The sequence below is a fragment of the Balaenoptera ricei genome, chromosome 11 (genome assembly GCF_028023285.1).
Source record: "Balaenoptera ricei isolate mBalRic1 chromosome 11, mBalRic1.hap2, whole genome shotgun sequence".
Taxonomy (NCBI): domain Eukaryota; kingdom Metazoa; phylum Chordata; class Mammalia; order Artiodactyla; family Balaenopteridae; genus Balaenoptera; species Balaenoptera ricei.
Window position 1 is genome coordinate 2,970,219 of NC_082649.1, and position 15,601 is coordinate 2,985,819.

General features: G+C 47.3%; 1 long non-coding RNA gene across 1 annotated transcript; it reads right to left on the reverse strand.

The window, feature by feature from the left end:
• Positions 1-1,732: 1,732 nt before the first annotated feature.
• LOC132375378 (uncharacterized) lies at positions 1,733-9,553 on the reverse strand. The gene is made up of 3 exons (XR_009505992.1): positions 9,093-9,553; positions 2,455-2,587; positions 1,733-2,319 (listed from the first exon to the last, which is right to left on the reverse strand). It is a non-coding gene; the product is annotated as an uncharacterized LOC132375378 (long non-coding RNA).
• Between the last annotated feature and the right edge of the window lie 6,048 nt (positions 9,554-15,601).

A 15,601-nucleotide genomic window follows, 5' to 3' on the forward strand; every position in this document is an offset into this window, starting at 1 on the left:
ACTCCAGGAAATGACACTCACCCTGACTCTGTGCCGTGTACTCTGATGGCTCCAACTCAATTCAGTTCATTCCTGTTTCCTTCTGTGTCTCCTTCTGTTTTGCTTTGTTTGTTTGTCTTTCATGCTGCCTCCAACTCATGAAATGGATTTCTCGTCGCGCTAGTGTGTCTCAGGCCACAGTGTGAAAGACACTCAGTAGCCAAGACTCTTTGCGTCTCCTCTCTGAGATGTTATAAAAAGGAGGGAGGCCTGAAAACACTCTCTGCAAAGCAGAGTTGCCTCCTGGACCAGCCAGTAGAGACACAAGCTTGCAGAGGAAGAGACGGAGTGCAGGGAGACTCAATCATCCAGATGGAAAGAACGAACAGCAGAGGAAAGGCTACGTCCTCTAGACGGGTCTCCCCTCCAAGAAGTGCCCAACGCAGGGTCTTCAGGCAGTGGCTTGTTTCGAGGACCCAGAGCGGTGCCCCAGGACCCTCTTATCCCCATACCTGGCCCCCCACCTCTGGTCATACGTCTGCCTTGAACCCTCTGACTTTCTCAAGAAGGCCAGCTTCCCGGAGTCTGGACGGCCTCACCACCAGACACCCAGAGCTGGCACGTGGACCACTACAGAGATTTCCATCCAGAGATGGGGAGGCGGAAACAGGGTCCCACCCCAGCCCTGGAAAGGGATTCCGGCCAGAAGCAGCAAGTATGCTCCAGGGAGGATGGCAAGATCTCTGTTCTTAGAGCTCTCCTCCCAGCCTTGTGAGTCTGAGGCAGATGCTCTCCGTTATCCCAGAGAAGCACGTGGCTTCTACGCTCTTTCTTCCTCCCTGGGCTAAATTGTTGTGGCTCCGCCTCGCTCCTCCTAATGGGCCGTGTCTGACATCTGTGCAGTTCCTCATTTGTGGGTGTATGGAGTGTGGAGAGCTTCAAGATGGTCAGGGACCAGCTCTCCCACACAGGACAAAGAAGAGCATTTATTTATGTGCAATTTTGTAATATGCTTCTAAAATTTACCATTGTATTGAAGCATTTTCCCCACGTTGTCTTCAAAAACACCCCACAAAATAGTTTCATCTCCATTTATCCCTTTTCATGCTTTTAAAAAATATATGTATACTCCATATATGTCTTCAAAATATACAGATTTAGAAGATGCAATTTTCAGTGTTCTAGATTTTTTAAATTATTGTCCTCAGTAATGACAGGCCAAAGTAAAGACCGGCCTCACTTCTACTTTTCCACAATTGCTTTCAAACTAGGCTTTCTCTCTACGGTGGCAGCATCTCCTGTGTGTTCTTTGTGGTAATTTACATGTGCATTTGTATATCCTGAGAAAGACGCCTAGAATCTTTTCCTGTTTTTAAAAAGTTGAAAGTCTACTAACCTAAACACAGAATGTTTTAGAAGATAGCAAAGCCTCTTTTCAAATCAAGTAATTGTGGGGTTAAGTTTCTCCCTCGGACCAATAGGACACGGTCTGTCACAGCACCGAACCGAGGCACTGCCTTCCAAACTTGCAAACGGAGGTTCTGGAACCTGCCTCCCTCCTAACTGTGAATCCTTCTGGACTCAAATGATTTCATTTCAGTTTGGGGGTGGGAAGCAGGAAGAGGGAGAAAACTTTTTGAAAATTGTAAAACTGCCCCCTCTACCCCGCCCATCTCACCCAGTGCACCGACAATATTGTTCTGGTTTTTTTAAGAGGATTAAAACCCACCCCTCCCAGCCCCAACCACACCTCCTTTGCTTTTTCCAAGAGCCCTTTAGAACCCTGGCCAAGACCTGGTCCCAGGCTACCTGCCGAGGACAGAGCCCTTCCCTGCTCAGAAACTGCATCCCTCATTTCCCTCTGTTGGTGACATAATGAGCTGCCAGTTTCTCATTTATAACATCCCTCCTTCTCTTCATCACTCCAGTTACCTTTAATGTCTCTAAATGCCTAGATGCCGGCTTTAGCCCGGCCTCTCCACCACAAGGCTGCCTGCGAGCAAGAGGAAATAAGGACGCGAAGGTCCTCTGAGCCACATCCGGCTCCTGTCAGGCCAGCGTGCCACTCACATTGGACCTCTGTGTGGCTTTGAACGAGTGTGTTCAGCAAGGCAGTCAGCGGGCTGCTTCGGGCTTGTCACCTGGTGAGCCAGGGGGCGTGGGTCATCGCCTTCCGTGTTCTACGGATGCCCAGGAACCAAGGGCCGGGACTGCCATGGAAAGCCAGCGCAAAGCAGTGTCCTCCCCAGAAAGGATGGTCTGATCTGACGGGGCTGCCAGATGGAGACTTCTCCTGTCTCCTGTCACCAGAGGACCGGGCTGTGGGGTCAGTGCTGGGCCCTGAGCGAGAAGGGGATGAGCTGAGACAGGCTGTTCGCAGGCAGTGGCAGTGACCCCGAGCCTCCGCCTTGTGCACACAGGACCCTGTCTGCTCGGAAGCAGGGGGACTCGGAGGGGCTGTCCTGGCGGGCTTACCAGGAATTCCTCCCTGGGGAACAGGGACCCCAGGAGTCTGCGCTTTCCTCCTGGTGTTGGCGGGCCTTTGCCATCTCCTCCAAGTCGGCACCACAACTGCATCCCAGGGCTCCGCCAGCCGCTGGTCGGCGACCTTCAGGTTTCAGAAATGCAAATGTTTAACCAGTAGATTAGGGCATTGGTTTGGTTTGACACGTTAGTTTAGTTTTGTCTTTTTAAAGAAGTCAGGGTTTTCAAGACAGCACATTGGTAACCATATCACCCACCTAAAGTCACGGATAAAATCTGACGCAGTAGGGTATGAGGTGACAGAGTTCAAGATAAACACTTTGATCTTCCAAACCCACTTCCACGTTTACACAGTCATTCCCTCCCTGGTGGATTAGATGGGTCATTCTGAGATGTGCTGTTGGGTAGAGATTCAAATCTCCTCCACCTCCGCCTTCACACCGAAACGCCAAGACTAATTTCAATTTCTATTGTAAGTAGGTGTTGAAAAAAGAAAAAGGAAGTGAGATCAAACTTTAAAAATGTTCTTCAGGACAAAAATGTGTGTTTGTAGTCTGTCTTTTTCCTTCTCGTTATATGTGATTTCACATCACAAGAACTTCTGCTGCAAGTCAGACCCAGTTCTGCCTTTGAAAGCAGCATCGACATAACAGTTTGTGGGAAGAAGGTCTCTCACCTATGAGGCCAGATGGTGGTTCTTAGACTTTGGTGACCGTGAGTCCCGAGAGCTCCTCAAAACTGCAAAGTCCTGCCCGACCCCTACCCAAGAGGTTCAGCTCAGTCGACCTCCAGATGACTCTACTGCAAGTGAGTGGGGCCGGTCTTTGAGAAACACGGGCAAATACAAGCGAAAAATCTCTGCCTTGACTGCGTGTTGACCTTGGGGAGGACAAGAAGGCTCTGGGGGTGAAGAAGTGAAAGCAGGGAGTATAGACATCTCTGTAGGAAGTTGGGGAAGAGAAGAAATTGGACACTAGCCAGTGGTGGATGTGGGAGAGAAGGAAGACGTGTACCATTTTATTATTACTATTTTAATGAATGGAAAGATTTAAGTGCATTTATGTGCTGAGAAGAACTGGCCACTAGTGAGGGAGAAGTTGATGATGACCCGAGAACGGGAGTGACCGATGGAGCAGGGCCCCAGATGAGGGAAGAAGGATTAAACCCAGTGCACCCTGCTGGACCACCTATCAGCCTTGCAGAGGAGGAAGGGAATTTACCCTTTGAGTCAGAGGCAATCTGAATAATAACTTGTTCAGATAAGAGAAAATGGACGGACAGTGTCAGCTAAAGTTTCTATAACAGTGTTGCCTTGTGGTTTGGCTTTACTTGAAATTTTGAAACAGGAAAATAGGATTTAGAGAGAAAATGGACACCAAGGAAAGCTCTCGTCAGAGCCCGGATGGTACTAGGCTTCCAGGAAGCAGTGGCCTCTAGATGCTCAGGAATAACGGCTCTATCTTCTCACCAAAGGGGACAATAGGAATCCCAACCACCCCTCCTGGCTGCTGTCTGACCTTCTTATTAAAAACATCCTGTAATGTCAGTTTATCATTTATGTTGGGCCAATGACCCAGTGATTCTCAGCGGATAATATCTCACAAAACACTAGGTAGTGTTACAGGGATTTAATGCATTGTTTTTGATGTTTATTTTGCATTATGTAATGTTACAGGTATATGTTATTATATAAATGTACATTCTTATTCCATAAATTTAGAAAATATAGACAATCAGAGAGAGGGAAAAAAGTCCCGCTGCAGAAAGACGACCACTCTCAAGACTTGGTGCCATGTTAACAAACCTCCAAGATGAACCCGCAATAATCCTTGTCGCCCAGCATCTGCACCCCTGTGTGGTCCCTCCCACACGGCATCAGGGCCGGCCCTGTGTGACCAAGAGAATACAGAGAAGTGACAGTGTAGGGCTTCCAAGGCCAGGCCGTGAAAGACATCGCCGCTTCCACCTGTAACCCGGATTTCTCAACGGTGGCACCATGAACATTTTGGACCACATAATTCTTTATTGTGGGGGGATGTTCTGTGCATTATAAGATGTTTAGTAGCATCCCTAGCCTCTACCCATTAGACGCCAGTAGCACCTCCTACTCGGTTGTAAAACTCAGAAATGTCTCCAGACATTGCTGAATGTCCTTGGAGTGAGGGGGCAAAACGGCCCCCAGTTGAGGGCCATTGACCTAGACTCTTGACTTGCTGGCTCTGGGGGGAACGGCCACCAGGTGTTGTGAGAGCAGCTCTGCAGAGAGGAGCACGTGGGGAGGAGCTGAGGCCCCCCCGGCCAACAGCCGGCACCATCTTGCCATCCACTGGGGGGAACCGCCTGGAGAGGGGCCCAGCCACCGGATGACTGTGGGCCTGGCCAAAAACTGATGGCAAACTTCATGGGAGCCGGAACTGCCCAGATGGACCACCTCAAAATTCCTGATCTATGGAAACCGGGGGAGATAATAAATAATGATTATGTTTTCAAAGCCACCAAGTTTGGGGCTGACTTGCTTAGTTGATTTCTTTGCTTTGCAATTATTCTTGAGGTTTGAATACTGACTACATGAAGAGTAGGTATGCACTTCCTTTTTCTTTGCCGGAGCACATTTCCCTAGGGCTCAGGTCAAAGAGTGAAAAATGAAGATCAGCACGATTGTTTACCTATTACATAAAGTTATCATGTGAAATTAAATTCTTCATAATATTTCGAGTCCTGGGTAGAGAATGTGTCACAACACCAGCCCCTGAGGGTGTGATGACCAAGATGCTGGCCGTGTCTGTGAGTCTCAGCTCTCACGCCCCAGTTTCGGTGAACTCAGCTCCCGTCTCTGAGCAGTGAGTTATAATTGTTGGGAACATGCCCCGCTTTGCCTGGCCAGGTCTGTGGAAGAATTAATAATGCACGTGCGGGTCTCAGTCCCTGGTTCAGCCTCGGGTCGCCGAGTGAACTCAGGAGTAATGACACCCCATGAATCATGCTAATTCAGACTGATTGTACCTGGGTCTAACCTACTTCCACGGCTTATGGAGGACGTGACTATCACTCATCGTTAAACAGACCAAATCTATGTGTCGTTCCTAAACAGGTGAATGCACTGCTCCCGCAGGTAGGAAATCAAATGTGTGAGTCTCTGGACAGCGAATCTGAGGTCCCTGCCCTTGCCAGTCCCGTTGCTCTGGTTTGAAGATCTGTTTGCCCTGAGATTTTGGCAAGGTAGCTTGGGGGTTTTGTTTTTGTTGTTGTGTGTTTTACATACTATTATCATTTGACAACGAATTAAACCCCCTATGTTTCCCTCTTTTAGCTACAATGGGCTTGAAAGGGTTATTCAACTTTAGTTTTTAATACAGTCAACAGAAATGTATCAATGTTATTCCACTTTTTTTCTATTGTCAACAAACATATATCATTCCATTTTTTACTACAGTCAATGAACATGTATATTATTCCATTAGCAAAATTGTCTGCTGATTTTAGAGTAACTAAATCCAGTTATCCAGTTCTAGAAATATCAATGTTCTAACAGTGATTTTCCTAGAAATTTATTATGGGAGAGAAAACTGAAAACTAGGGAGCAAAGAAATGTAGATTCTTATTCCTTGGTTTGGTTCTAGAGATCTACCAGCCAACAGATCATGGAGTATTTATTTGAGGGAACAGAACGAAAAGGAAAGAAAGAGGAATAAGAAAACCGCTTAGGCCCTAGAATGAGCCAGGCACCATTTTTGCATATTATCTTTAACTCTTTCTCTGATATATAAATATTTAACATAGTTATAATCAAAGTGTATATATACTTTATGTATTATTTTTTCCATAAGCTATTATATGGTTCTATGTTTCAAAATAGACCATATAATTATAATTTTATAATTTTAATGGCAGCGTAATATTCCATGATCTTGAAGTACCGTCATTTACTAAGCTATTTCCATATCGTTGGACATGTGGTTTGTATGAATCACACTTTTAACAAGATATGACTTCCAGGAAGATCTAGAATATTGTCAACAGATGGCTTATGAAAGTGATTTTGATATTACAGTGCCTCTGTTGATGATTCTGCAGTAAATAAAATGTAACTAAAGATTGCTCACAAGTTGGTTGGAAACGTGGGTATTACATACACAAATAGAAGTTAAGGTGAACTAAAGAGATATGCGAAATTCAACAAAATGACACAAATTAGATGTAGGTGAGAAGGAAAAGGCCAAATACACATAGAAACAAAATGGAGCCAGATACATAAATAAAGATATTTTAGTCACATTACTCATCCACATGTTAGAATTTTCATGGTGCAGGAGATTCTCTACCTGAATCCATGATTCTATTTAATCTTGAAATACTGAGGGTGTTCTCCAGGTTTTATATCCCTATACAGCTAAATTCTTTCTCAGTTTCTAAGATTATTTTAAATCCATATTCCTAGATTAAAGCAACAGTTTTAAAGTGAAAGGCAGGAACGGAAAGTGGTGGAATAAGGCATTTCCCTAGTTAGAGAAAAAGAAAATAGGGAATCTCAGGAGTGACTGTGACTTGTGGGTTGTGGAGGTTTAGGAAGGTACCCTGAAGAGGAATAGAGAAAAAAAGGAAAGAATTTTTTCTGTAGTGTGTATTTTTAATAAGAGAGAGTGAAAGAGCTACACAGTGCTCTTGTATCAGACACTTTTATGTCTTCAGACTACATCTTAGGACTTTAGAGGCTGAAGTTGTCCTTTTAAAAGGACCAGATTCTCCCAGTTGAGCAATGGGGCAAATTCCAACTCCCTGGAACGTTCTAGCAGTTGGAGTGACAAACTGGAAAATCATTCACATTGATTTGGCTCTGAGAGGAACCAATGTTTCTTTGTTCTTCTTCCCTCCCTCACTGGTCCAGCTGTGACTTTGCACCAACCTTGAAAATTCACCCAAACTGTTATACAACGAGAGGATCTGTCTGCTAGGAAAGGGTCTCTGGCCCCCGCTCGTCGCAACTAGAGAAAGCCCGCGCACAGCAACGAAGACCCAACAGATCCAAAAATAAATACATAAAATTAAAAAAAAAAAAAAAAAAAGAAAAGGGTCTCTGTAGATCACTTCTTTACTCTGAGACTCACAGTGGTGGCTCGTGGGACGGTACAAAACCCAAATCCTAGTTCTGAGCAGGGCGATACCCTGGCCTCCTCAGGTCTTGTCAGTGTCCGTTGGAGTATGTGTCTGTAGTAGAAAATGCATACTTATTCCTCAGGTTTTATCTGCTCTGTTTAACTGGCAGTTATCTTCAACCCCTGTGTTAAGGGAGATCAAATTCTGTCACGCAAATGAATATACTTAATTACATACCAGTATCTACGTAGTCACGTATCAGTAATTATTTGAGTAGGAAATCAATAGACTATTAGATTATAAAGGTTTCTAAGAGAAAATCGATTACATTTTCTCTTTATTTAAACTTTATTTATTTATTTATTTATTTATTTATTTATTTATTTATTTATGGCTGTGTTGGGTCTTTGTTTCTGCGCAAGGGCTTTCTCTAGTTGTGGCAAGCGGGGACTACTCTTCATTGTGGTGCGCAGGCCTCTCACTATCGCGGCCTCTCTTGTTGCATGTGGAGCACAGGCTCCAGACGCGCAGGCTCAGTAATTGTGGCTCACGGACCCAGTTGCTCTGCGGCATGTGGGATCTTCCTAGATCACGGCTCGAACCCGTGTCCCCTGCATTGGCAGGCAGATTCTCAACCACTGCGCCACCAGGGAAGCCCCACATTTTCTCTTTATTAACATTTACACCATGGTACTATCATGATGACAAGTGAAAATTTGAGCTAATTTCTGTGATTCGCTTATGTATTCTACAGATATTTATTGTGTTTTAGGCATGGAGGGGAAACAACAGGAAATAAGAGGACAAGGGCCCTGATCTCATGTGGAGCGGCCATTCTTGTTCAGGAAAATGGGTAATAAACAAATAGGCAGATATATTATCAAGATAATTACATATTTTTGCATTAAAACACCTTTTAATAGAGATTTAACATGACTTTGGTCTTTTCAAAAACCCTGGAAGGTGCATAGAGAAGGCATTACCATATCCATTTTTAGTATTATTTTGAAGTAGTTTCCAATGCACAGAAAAGTAAGAATAGTACAAAGAATTACCTTCACCTAGATTTCCAAATTTTTAATATGGTTATCAATTATGTAATTAATTGTTAATAATTATTAATGTTTCTGCATTGTTTCATCACCTTCTCTCTCTGATAGATGGATAGACGATAGATGGATAGACAGATAGATAAATAGATGATAGATAGGGAGATGATGGATAGATGGATGGTTAGACAATAGATAGATGATAGATAGGGAGATGATGGATAGATGGATGGATAGACGATAGATAGATAGACAGATGATAGATAGGGAGACAGATGGATAGATAGATGATGGATGGATAGATGATAGATGGATAGATGATAGATAGATAGATAGATAGATGATATGCAGATTGATAGTCTTCCTGACCTCATGTCCCATCACCCTTAAATATTCTCCCTGGCACCTCCTAGCAACAAGGACCCTCCCCTCCACCGCCACACATGACTCTCCAAGGCAGAAGTCCACACAGCACAGCCATCTCACCTGCAGGCCTTGCTCACGTCTCACTGGCTGGCTCAGCAGGCTCTCTTTCCCTTCCCCACGGAGGCTCCTGCACGGAGCACACACTGCGGTGGGTCTTCGGCCCCACTAGGCTCTTTCCATCCGGACCAGTCCCCAGCCTTCCCGCCTCTAGGATCCTTGACAGTCGTCAAGGGCACAGGCCCCTCCACCAGCAGGAACACCCCTGCAATGATGCTGTGTTCACGGTGCCCGCCTGTCCCAGCTGCGGTGCTGTGACCTTGATCACGAGTCAGGCTGTGTCTGCCCCTTCCCTCCTTGCATCTGGTTAATCATTTTGTGGGGAGATGGTCCAATATTTTGCCAATATCCTGTTTCTCATCACACCTCCACCCACCAGTGACATACACATGTGTCGACCACTACTCTTATTGTTGCCTAGTAGTACTTATTTCCATTGTTCCTTCTACATCTATTGGTTGGCATTCTGCTGTAAGAACAGCTTTCCCTTCTCTTCATGTGTTTATTTATTTACTTACTTATTTTTATCAGTAGGGACTCACAGATTCCTATCTCATACAGTGGGTTGTAATCCGATTATTTCTTTTGATGCTTAAACTATTCTAAAAATCAGCCAGCGGGAGCCCCCTCAAGCTGGTTCTTGTGTCCTTTTGACATGTTCCCATCGTTCTTGCGTGCTTCCTTACTTTTTGGCACAAAAAGATGTTTCAGGCTTATCTTGTACTTTTCCTACTCCAGCCCTGGAAGCAGCCCTGGCTCCAACCAAGACCTGAGTGCTGGTTGTGCCTGTTCCTACTGGGCTGTCATTGCTTCTAGGCCCTTTCAGCTGACAGAGGTTGGAAATATGTGTAGGTATATGTACGTGTGTACATACACAAGTGTGTGAAAACAGATATATGCACACATACACAGAAATATACATATATATACACATATATACCCACGTTCACACACATAGACGTCTGTAAAAATTTCCAAGCCTAATTCTGTGCGCACACACACACACGCACGCACACACACGCGCGCGTGCACACGCACACACGCGCGCACACACACACACACACACTGCATGAGTTCATACCGATATTTCTAGTTTCAGTCCAACCCCTCGAGGTTCTTTCCAGCTTTCCTTCTCCCCTGGTTGGTAAACGCTGCTCGGCTGTATGTGATGGAGAATCCTCGGGGGGTGGGGGGCGCGGGGCACTTAGTTTGCCCGGGGAAGGGCTCTCTGAGGATAAGCCTGGATGACAAGAGAGAGTGGGAAAGGGTTCCAGCGGAGGCGAGAGCAACGTTGCAGGAACCGGCTCAGAATGCTCAGGAACCCAAGCGGAGAGGCGGGCGGCTGCCGGCGACACAGACAGGTAAGGGGTGCGTGGGTTACGCGGGGAAGGTGGGAAGGCCTTGGAGGATCTTAAGTAGGGGGGCGGCCACATGGTCTGATTTGATGTCCAAGACAGCGCTCGGGCTCCCATGGGGGGCGGACCGTGGGAGGACCGGAGTGGAAGCAGACTGGGTGGGGCCGGGGCGCCGCGTGCGGGCCCCGGGGGTCCCGGACCAGCTACCGCGCACCTTGATTTCACGGCTGCCTTCCAGCTCCAGAGACCAGGAGGCCTGGTTAAATGTACGCTCGTTTGCTCATTCACGCACTCAGCTTCTGTCCCACACGAGAGGCCGCTGGCGACTCAATGGCCTTGACTTCACAGGGGTTGCAGGTCCAGCAACCTCCTGCCGGCTCCTGGCCCAGTACGTGCTTGCTTCGTCAGGAACACCTTGGATCTGGCGCGAAGTCCGCAGGATAGAAGTGCGGCCGCGAGGACCACGGCTCCCGGATGCATCGCGTTTCCCACAGCCCGGAGGAGACCCGCTGATGCTCCGCTCTGATTATTCCATTCTGTAGACGCAGAGATGAGGAACCAGGTGACTCGCCTGCGGCCACAGACGTCGTCCACGTCCTCTTGCTGCTGTTTCCACCTTCCCTTTCAATGCTTCCGAGCTCCAAGCACGGACAACTCGGCTCTCTCCTCATCCCGGGATGGCCACAGGAGAAGAGAGCGGTCCCCAAGGTCAGATCCACACTTGGGAGAGTCGATGTAAAGCATGAAAATGTGTTTATTAAGACCCACGCCTTTGTCTCGTCTGAGAGGCCGATGTGTTTGTAGGACGCGAGCTCGGCTGGGCTCTTCCTCTGGATTCTTTCAGCTCCACAGTTACTGAATCAAAATAAAGCAAGGTCGTCTGCACCTGTCTCCCACGCAATGCTTCCCTCTTGCTGGGTGGGCACCTTTGGCCGTGGGATTCCAGGGAGAGGCCGCACCCGGCGAGTGTACCACAGCAGAGGCCCGGTGAGGCGACCACAGGTCACATTCGTCTCCTGCTGCTGCCGCCAGAGCACCGCAGACTCCGCCACTCACAGCACAAACACGGTAACCCACAGGTCCTGTGGTCAGGAGTCCACACGCAAGGTAGCGGGGCCCCTGCAGGGTCTCCTCTGGCTGGAATCGAGGGTCCCCTTCCAAGCGCTCAACTTGAGTGCCACGTTGGTGGCACTCAGGTCCCTGTGACTGTATGGCTGTGGCTCTAGAGCTCCTACAGGACCCCCCTTCCCTGCCGCTCAGCAGACAAGAGAGCCGCTGCTTCAAATCTCTCTTCTCAGGAAGTCCTCTGTTAAAGGGCTCCCCTGGTTAGGTCAGGCCCACCCAGGAAGATCTTCCTTTTAATGACCTCAAAGTCAACTGATTAGGGACCTGAATTACATCCATAAAATCCCTTTATCTTTACCGTATAAGCAACTTAAAGCCAGGAGTGAAATTCCGTCGTATTCACAAGTCTGCCTGCCAGGCAACAGGAGAGGATACAGAACTGTGCACGGGGCAGGAGAAGGAATCCTGATTCCTTGAGGTAGACTTACCCACTAGCTTTTTTTTTTTTTTATGTCATCTAGCGGTTTTATTTTTTTATTTCTTTCTAATTTTTATTTATTTATTTTTTTGGCCGGGCCATGTGGCATGCAGGGTCTTAGTACCCTGAGCAAGGATTGAACCCGTGCCTCCTGCAGTGGACGCGTGGAGTCTTAACCACTGGACCGCCAGGGAAGTCCCCCCCCCCAGCTTTTTTTTAAATGTATTTTTTAATTGTGGCAAAACACACAGAACATAAAAGGTATCCTTTTAAACCATTTATAAGTGTGCCGTGAGTTCAGTGGCGTTAGGTACCTCCATGTTGTTGGACTCTCATCACCACCCTCCATCCCCAGAACTCTTTCCATCCTTCAAAACGGAAACTGTGCAGATCAAACAGTAATTCCCCAGCCCCCTTCCCCCAGACCCTGGCTTCCCCACCCCCTCTCCCCATGCATCTGTGTTCTCAAACGCAGCTGAGACAAGGGCAGGAGCCGGGTACACCTACACGCTTTCCCATCTCGCTCCTAAGGGCGCAATCTTATCAGAGCCTAGTTTGTTGTGAGACTCAACACTGGATGCGCGTCTGGCTTGTTCTCTACAGGACTCGTGTAGCTCACCCCCTGGGCTGAGGCTGTGAACCCCGTTGTCCCTTTGTGGGCAGAATACAGAGGAAGAGACGTGTCAGGGCATGGAAGCAGGACACGCTGCCCCATCCCACATTTCCCACAGCCCCGGACGCAGCGTGCATTAGCCACAAAACTCCCCACGTGGTCAGCAGGATGGGACAGTTTCTTCGATTTGGGAAAGGAACTGAGTCCAGACCGAATGAGGAACCTCATGCCTCTTTCGTGTCTCAGTTTCCCAACTGATGAATGGGGTCTGCAAAGTCTACATATTTTTTAATCACATGCCCCTTGTGTAGACAGAAGGAACATGCTAGAAGAATCTGGAATGGTTTTAGTGCTACGAGAATCCCGGTCTCAAACTGAGCAATAAAAGATGATTTTTCAGTTTATTGGAAGCTTCCCTCCTCATGTATACATCATTATTTAACAGGGTAATGAACGTGACTTTGATTCGGTTTCTTTTTTTTTTTTTTTAATTTTTATTTTATCGGATTCTGTTTCGAATTGAAGCTGTGGGCTGTGGGCAAAACCTGCTTTTTACACCCCGAGGGTCTTAGGCCCAGCTGGTCCAAAGCATAAGGGAATGTTGTCGCCTTCGTTGGGGTCTGGATGTTGTATTTTGTGCACTGCAGATTTCCTTAGCTTTCTTCGTGAGGCATAATTATTTCCAGACAAGATGCTGGTTCAGATGACGGCCACGTCCCTGATGTGGCTTTTGCATTTTGCAAGCAGTGGACACAGAGCTTTCCTCTCGCTGAGCCTCTGTGCAGCTGGTGATGTGGCAAAGAAAGAAGTCGTAATTTTCAGCTATGATAAAGCGTTTCCAGGACAAAGCCACTTCTTGTTCAAATTCCAAACCCACATGCACAGAAACTATAATTTTCTGTGCGGATGGCAACTCTCTTCTGCAAACAGAGTAAGAGCGATTGTGCCAAAGGCTTCTGCTTTTGAATTATTCCTGCGTCCAGAAGCCCATCGTGCATGTGGTGAGCCCGGCCGGGGGGTGTAAGACGTGGCAACACAGCCGAATACGGGCTTCCCATCTGGACACACTGCAGGGCTGCGGCACCAGCTCTGTTCCCCACTGTGTGCAGAGCTGAGGGGAGGGGTCCAGGGGGCTGCCTGTGCCCTGGGGGACCCCGGGGAAGCTGCCGTCCCTGCTGGGGACCACAGAGGTGCGTGGAGCACTGAGGAACTTGGTGTGCTTGGGCTTTCCTTGGGGGTTTGGTTTTAAATAGAAAAACAAATACAGATTCAAGAGACTTCTTGCTTTAAAAAAAAAAGAATAGAGGTTATTTATATTGCCACGTCAGTATTTTTAATGTACTTTAAGGTAAAAGAAAATTCCATAAACATGGAGAATTACAGCTACCAGACCTTACAGAATTGTGTGCAGCTGTTTCCACGTCTTCCAGAGTGAAAGGAATTCCAGTGTCATGATGTCACTGCGTTGGCCAGATCTTTCTGAGGACGCGGCCATTCAGATGGACACACATCCTGGTCAGACCATTTCCTCTGTGTCCCAAAGGCAAGCAGGAGGACGAGCCACGGCAGCTTCAGCAAAGCTGTGCCCGACCCAGGACTGCGAGTACGTGCACGCTCACACACAGACACACACGCGCACACACACACAGATATGCACGCTCACACACAGACACACATGCATGCACACACAACACACACAGATATGCACACTCACACACAGACACGCACACACACAAACACACACAGATATGCACACTCACACACACACATGCGCACACACACAGATATGCACACTCTCACACACACACACACAAACACACACAGATATGCACACTCACACACAGACACACATGCGCACACACACAGATATGCACACACACAGACACACATGCACACACACACACAGATATGCACACTCACACACAGACACACATGCACACACACACACAGATATGCACACTCACACACAGACATGCACACACACAAACACACACAGATATGCACACTCACACACAGACACACATGCACACACACACAGAGATATGCACACTCACACACAGACACACATGCGCACACACACAGATATGCACACTCACACACAGACACACATGCGCACACACACACAGATATGCACACTCACACACAGACACACATGCGCACACACACACAGATATGCACACTCACACACAGACACACATGCGCACACACACAGATACGCACACTCACACACAGACACACATGCGCACACACACACAGATATGCACACACAGATATGCACACTCACACACAGACACACATGCGCACACACACAGATATGCACACTCACACACACACACGCACACACACAGATATGCACGCTCACACAGACACACATGCGCACACACACACAGATATGCACACTCACACACAGACACACATGCACACACACACAACACACACAGATATGCACACTCACACACAGACACACATGCACACACACACACCACACACAGATATGCACACTCACACACAGACACACATGCACACACTCACACCACACACAGATATGCACACTCACACACAGACACACATGCACACACACACATAACACACACAGATATGCACACTCACACACAGACACACATGCACACACACACATAACACACACAGATATGCACACTCACACACAGACACACATGCACACACACACATAACACACACAGATATGCACACTCACACACAGACACACATGCACACACACACACAACACACACAGATATGCACACTCACACACATAGGCGCACACACACATGTACACGCACACACACACGTACACGCACACACACACGCATAACACACAGACACACATGCACACACACACACCACACAGATATGCACACTCACACACATAGGCACACACACATATGCACAGACACACACACATATGTACACGCAGGCACACACATAACACAGATATGAACACTCATACACAGACACACATGCACACACACAGATATGCACA